The sequence below is a fragment of the Neofelis nebulosa genome, chromosome 1 (genome assembly GCF_028018385.1).
Source record: "Neofelis nebulosa isolate mNeoNeb1 chromosome 1, mNeoNeb1.pri, whole genome shotgun sequence".
Taxonomy (NCBI): Eukaryota; Metazoa; Chordata; class Mammalia; order Carnivora; family Felidae; genus Neofelis; species Neofelis nebulosa.
Genome location: NC_080782.1, coordinates 142,231,800 through 142,238,705, shown reverse-complemented (window position 1 = coordinate 142,238,705; position 6,906 = coordinate 142,231,800). Strand labels below are relative to the sequence as shown.

At 35.8% G+C, this 6,906-nt stretch overlaps 1 non-coding gene across 1 annotated transcript; it reads right to left on the bottom strand.

Annotated features, from left to right (window-relative positions):
• Positions 1–3,846: 3,846 nt before the first annotated feature.
• LOC131489454 (U6 spliceosomal RNA) lies at positions 3,847–3,951 on the bottom strand. Its single transcript, XR_009250567.1, has one exon. It is a non-coding gene; the product is annotated as a U6 spliceosomal RNA (small nuclear RNA).
• Between the last annotated feature and the right edge of the window lie 2,955 nt (positions 3,952–6,906).

The following is a 6,906-nucleotide window of genomic DNA, read 5'->3' as shown; positions in this document are numbered from 1 at the left end:
GACTGAGCCACTCAGGTGCCCTTGATATTTGAATATTAAATCAAGATTGCATTCACAGCACAAACCGTACTTGGTTTTAGTATATTATCCTTTATACAAAATAATTTGTATTCTAGTTACTAACATTTTGTAAGGAGTTTTTACATTCATCAGGCAAGTTGGCTTGTAGTTTGTTTTGTTTTGTTTTGTTTTTGATTTTGGGATCAGAGTAATGCTATACTCATAAATGAGTTGGGAAATATTTCCTTTCCTATAATTTGTGTGTGTGTATAATTGGTATTGTTTGTTCTTTAAATGTTTGATAGGATTCACCAGCAGAGTGATATGGGTCTGTAGTTTTTCTTGTGGGTAGATCTTAACTATGAATCAGTATCTTTAATAGATACTGGGCTATTTGGGTTTTCTATTTTTCTTCCCGTGAGTGAGTTTTGGTAGTTTGTGCTTTACAAGGAATTTATCCATTTCATTCAGTTGTCAGATTTACTGAGAGAATGTTGTTCATGATATTAATCTTTATTAATCTTTCAATATCTGTAGCAGTTTAATCTGTCTCAATTTTGGTAATTTATTCTTTTATTTATGATCAGTTCAGTCCTAAGCTTGTAAATTTTTTTCATCTTCTCAAAACCAATTCTTCATTTTATTGATTTTTTTCTATTGCTCTAATTTTTTTTTATTGATTTCCATTCTGATCTTTATTATTTTCTTTCTTTTTCCTAATTTGGGTTTATTTGTTCTGGGTTGTTGTTGTTGTTGTTGTTGTTGTTGCTTTTGTTTTTGTTTTTTTAATTTCTAAGGTAGAAGTTGATGTCACCATTTTATGATCTTTATTCTTCGTAATGTAGGCATTTAGTCCTGTGCATTTCTCTCTAATCAGTGGCATCTCACAAATTATGTACCACATTTCTATTTTCCTACAATTCAAAAAAACTTTTTTATCAAATTATTATGCTGTATACTTAAACTTACACAGTGCTGTTTGACCATTTTATTTCAATAAAATTAGGGAAAACATGCAATCTCTTTTCATTTCTCTTGTCCTCTTTAATTTCTTCTTTGATGTGGGGATTATTTAGGTACATGTTGTTTAATTTCCCCATACTTGGTGTTTTCCAGGTATAGTTCTTCTACTCTTGTCTTACTCAATTGCATTGGGGTCCGATAACATATTTTGTATGACTCTGATAATTTACAATTTATTCAAACTTGTTTTATCTCCAAGAGTATGATCTCTCTTGCTTACTGTTTCATGTGAAGCTGAATAGAATGTGTATTCTTCTCAGGGGGACACCTGGGTGGTTCATTTGGTTAAATGTCACTCTTGATCTCTGCTCAGGTCATTATCCCAGGGTCATAGGATTGACCTCCGTGTGGGGCTCTGTGCTGAGCATGGAGCCTGCTTGGGATTCTCTCTCTCGCTCCCCCCCTACTCAAATGCTCTCTCTCTCTCTTTTTCTCTGTCTCTCTCTCCCAAAAAGAAAAAAAAAAAAAAAGGAATGTGTATTCTTCCCTTACTGGATGAGATGTAAGTTAAACTGATTGGTAGTGCTTTCCAACTCTTCTGTATACTTACTGAATTTGTATGTGTTTTCTGTCAATTTTTGAAAAAAGAAAGTTGAAATATGAAATATTTCAATATAATTTTGTAGCTTTGCTTGTTTCTCCTTGCTGTTTGGTCTGTTTCTGTTTTAAGAATTTTGAAACTCCATTATTAGGTCTGCTTGATGAGCTGACACCTTTATTATGATGAAAAGACCTTCATTATCCCTGGTGAAATATTTTGCTCTGAAATTTACTTTGTCTGTTGTTGCTATAGCCATGCCAACTTTCTTGTTACAGTATTACTGTGGTGTACCTTTTTGCATTGTTTTAATTTTATAAACTACTCTTTGTATTTGAAGTGAGGTTCTCATAGGTGGCTGTGGTTGAATCTTGCTTTTCATCTAATTCTAAATCTTTTAATTTGGGTCACATGCCAATTATATTTAATATGATTTTTGATATAATGAGATTTAAATCTGCCACCTTGCTACTTGTTATTTGTTTTTCATTTTTCCTGTCTTTTCTCCCCCACTGGTCAGCTCTTTCTTCTTTTTTGCCTTTTTGTTTGACTAATAATTGTAATGGCCCTATTTTATCTCCTTTGTTGTCTTGATAATGTAATTCTATACTGTACTATTACAAAAGTTGCATTATTGTTTTTACACACTTCTAGAACGTATCATAGTCTGCCTTCAGGCAATAGTTATGTCATTTCACATTTGGTATAAGAATGTTGCAATAGTATTTTTCCCTTTTGGCATTTGTGATATTGTTGTCATACATTTCATTGATATATAAATGCTGTAAATTCCTTGCTACATTCTTTTTTTTTAAATAATTTTCTTTTAAAATATTTAGATAATGGTGAGAAAAATGTTATATAGGCTCACAAAATTACCATTTCTTGTACGTTTACATTCTTTTATGTAATTATACATATTCATCTGATAAAATTTTCCAGTGCTTGGAGGGCTTCATTTAACATTTGTTACAGTGCAAGTCTGTTGCAAATGAATTATTTCAGTTTTTATGTGTCTGAATGAAAAAGATATTTATTTCATCTCATTTTTGAGAGATAGTTTGGGCATAGAATCCTAGGTTGACAGTACTAAAATGCTTGAAAGTATTTATTGAAATAATTTAGAGATATTGCATTGTCACTGATATGAAATCTGTCGTACTTTGTTCTTCTCTGTGTAACGTGTCTTTTTCTCCTGGTGCTTTAAAAAAATTTTTTTTTTAATGTTTATTTATTTTTTGAGAGAGAGAGAGAGACAGAGTGTGAACGGGGAAGGGATACAGAGAAAGGGAGAGATGGAATCCGAAGCAGGATCCAGACTCTGAGCTGTCAACGGGGGGGCTCAAACCCGTGAACCGCGAGATCATGACCTGAGCTGAGGTCAGATGTTTAACCGGCTGAATCACCCAGGTGCCCCTCTCCTAGTGTTTTTAAGACTTTCTCTACATCACTGTTACTGAGCAGTTAGATCATGATGCATTCTTTTGTAGTTTTCTTCATGTTTCTTGTGCTTAGTTTTTGTTAAGCTTTACATCTTTATTATTGTCAAATTTGGACATTTTTAAGCCATTATTTCTTCAGATATGTTTTTTGTCCTCTTTTCCCCTTTTTTGAAGACTCTAATTGCACCTGTATTATGCCAGTTAATATTGTCCCACAGGTCAGTGATGCTGTGTTCATTTTTGTTTTTAAGTCTTTTAAAACATTTTTTTTTCTCAGTTTCATTTGGGATTATTTTTTAATGTTATTTTTCTAACTGAAGAATACAATGTTGACATACAATGTTATATTAGTTTCAGGTATACAACACAGTAATTTGACAATTCTGTACATTACACGTTCACCATGGTAAGTGCAGTTGCCACTGTCACCGTACAATGTTATTACAGTGTTATTGATTATATTCCTTGTGTTTTATGTTTCATCTCCATGACTATTTTATAACTGATAGATTGTACCTCTTGATCCCCCTCACGTATTTCATTCATCCCCCCTCCCCACTCATTTCCCTCTGGCATCTACCAGTTTGTACTCTGTATTTATGAATCTTTAAAAAAATTTTTGTTCAATGTTTATTTATTTTGAGGGGGGGCACATACAGCACCAGTAGGGGAGGGGCAGAGAGAGAGGAGAGAAAGAATCCCAGGCAGGCTCAACGCTGTCGGCACAGAGCCCGATGTGGGGTTCAAATTCCTGAAACTGAGATTGTGACCTGAGCTGAGATCAAGAATTAGAGGCTTAACTGACTGAGGCACCAAGGCACCCTTGTACTTATGAATGTTTTTAAAAATATGGACTACGTCACAAATTTGTGTCATCCTTGTGCAGGGGTTATGCTAATCTTCTCTCTGTTGTTCCAATTTTAGTGCATGTGCTGCCAGAGTGAGCAGTGAGATCATTTATATTGCTGCATTTTCAAGTTCAGTGATATTTTCTTCTGCAATGTGTAATCTGCTATTAATCTTATCAAGTGTGTATTTACTCTCAGATGTCGTAGTTTTATCTGATCTCATTAATCTCATTGTAGTTTAAAAATTTTTTTTTAAATGTTTATTTTTGAGAGAGAGAGAGAGAGAACACGAGCGGGGGAGGGACACAGAGAGGGAGACTTAGAATCTGAAGCAGGCTCCAACCTCTGAGCTGTCAGTACAGAGCCCAACGTGGGCTCGAACTCATGAACTGCGAGATCAGAACCTGAGCTGAAGTCGGATGTTCAACTGACTGAGCCACCCAGGCACCCTAACTCATTGTAGTTTTAATCATAAATTCAGTATGATCTTTTTTATATCTTCAAGGTTTTACTTAGCATGTTCAATCTTATAGTTTTTTGAACACATGGAATGCAATTATAATATTCATTTTAATGTTCTTGTCTGCTCATTCCATCCTCTGTGTTAGCACTGAGTCTTTTGATTTATCGATTTTGCTTCTCATTGTGTATAGTTATTTTTGCCCTTATTTAATGCCCACTAATTAAAAAAAAAAACTTTATTTTTTTTAACGTTTATTTATTTTTGAGACAGAGAGACAGAGCATGAATGGGGGAGGGTCAGAGAGAGGGAGACACAGAATCTGAAACAGGCTCCAGCCTCTGAGCTGTCAGCACAGAGCCCGACGCGGGGCTCAAACTCACGGACCGAGAGATCGTGACCTGAGCCGAAGTCGGCCGCTTAACTGACTGAGCCACCCAGGCGCCCCTATGCCCGCTAATTTTTGATTGGATGCCAGACATGCGATGTTTCACCTTGTTGGGTGCTTGAAAATTTTATGTTTCTTATAGTCGAATTTTGTTATGGAATGTGGTTATAAATTATTTGGATACAGTTTGATCCTTTCACTTTTTGTTTTTGGTATTTATTAGTCAGTACCAGAGTAGCATTTAGCCTAGGGATAATTATTTTCTACTTCTGAGGCAAGACCATTCTAAATCTTCTACCCAATGCCCCCAGGAATTATGAGGGTTTGTAGTCTGGCTCTTGATAACCAGTATGTTCTCAGTCCTTTCTGACTGTCTATTCTTTTCTCTCTAATCTTTCTCTTGGCTTCCCTCTCCTCCCCCACCATCATCTGGTAGTCTCATTCCATGCATACTCTGCTTAATACTGAATGGAATCTTCATGCAATTCTCTGGAGTTTTCTCGTGCTTATCTCTTCTCTTTTGATACTCTGCCCTGTGAAATTTTGTGTCTGTTTTCCGGTCTATCAGACATGTCTCCTCATCTCAGGGAATGTACTGGGCTCACCCCCAGGTTCCCTTGCCTGTGCTTCAGCCTGAAAAGTCTCTCAAGGAAATCAATTGGGACAATCACAGACAGAATCTTGTTTCTCATGTCGTCTTCATAGCCCAGTGTCCAATGTCTTTAAAACCTTTGTTTCAAATATTTTCTTCAGGTTCCTATCTTTTTAGTTGATACTGTAAATTCAGGGTTTTTTTAAGTTCATTTTGGGCAGAATTGGAAGTCACAGATTCACTGAAAAAAAAGCAGGCATCAAGTTGTTTTATAGATTTTGATTTTATACAGATTGTCTGTTAGTAGAGCAGAAGTTATGTGTTGTAGCTAGTAAAATAATTTATAAGTCTAACCAGAAATTGTTCACTAAGGAAGAGATCTATATGACAAATAGCATAAAAGAGTTAGATAGTTTGTTGTGGTTCTTATTGATTATTTCATCTTGTGAGTATCTGCATCTATTTTTATATTACATCTCTACTTTAGCCATGATTTTTGAAATGAGAATTTTGATGTGAACAAAATACTTTTGTACATTGAAACCTATATAACTTCCAGAAGCACAGATTTGTTATTTCTTTGTACAGAGAAAGCTGCAAAATTAGCAAGCCTGTTAGATATGGTTTTCCTATAATTAGTGATAACACCTGGCTTAATTCAAAACTTCACTCTTACATAGTAACATTGTGAAAGCACAAGGAACTGAGTTGATTTTTGCAAAATGTAATAAATATTTTTGGGTTGAAAATTAGAACATATCATGGGCATGGTAATTAACACTATAAATTGTAGCAAGTCCTTATGTTCAAGACATAGACATTTTAGGGACACCTGGGTGGGTCAGTCACTTAAGCATCCCACTTGTGATTTCAGCACAGGTCTTGATTTCACTATTTCACTGTTTCTAGGATTGAGCCCTGTGTGTTGGGCTCTATGCTGATAGCACTTGGGATTCTCTCTCCCTCTCTCTGCCCCTTCCCCATGTGCACTCTCTCCCCTTCTCTCTCTCTCAAAAATAAATAAACCTTAAAAAAAAAAAGGGCAGACATTTTAGCACCTTTGCCTGTGAATTTACTGTTAAACTTCACAGTCATAATTTATCCATGTTGTGGTCAGGAAAGCAACTATTGGAGAAATGGACTTGGTCATTGTCATCTTAGGGCAGGTACATCCTTGCCTTAAGTTTACACTGAAGATTGAAGACTTGGGCTTTTAGTTTTATATTAAATCCCATCTCAGTAGGTTTAATGATTTTCTGAAAGAGTATTCAAAATTTGTTATTCAAAAACATATGAAATGTATCCAAGCAGTTCATCTTTTTTTTTTTTTTAACATTTATCTATTATTCAGAGACAGAGAGAGATAGACGGTTAGTAGGGGAGGGGCAGAGAGAGAGGGAGACACAGAATCTGGAGCAGGCTCCAGGCTCTGAGCTGTCACCACAGAGCCCGATGCAGGGCTTGAATTCACAAACCGAGAGATCGTGACCTGAGCCAAAGTCGGACGCTTAACTGACTGAGCCACCCAGGTGCCCCAAGCAGTTCATCATTTGTAACACATGTATATTACAGTGAAGGATGCCAGTAGTTGGAGAAATTGTGGGCATGGGGAAAG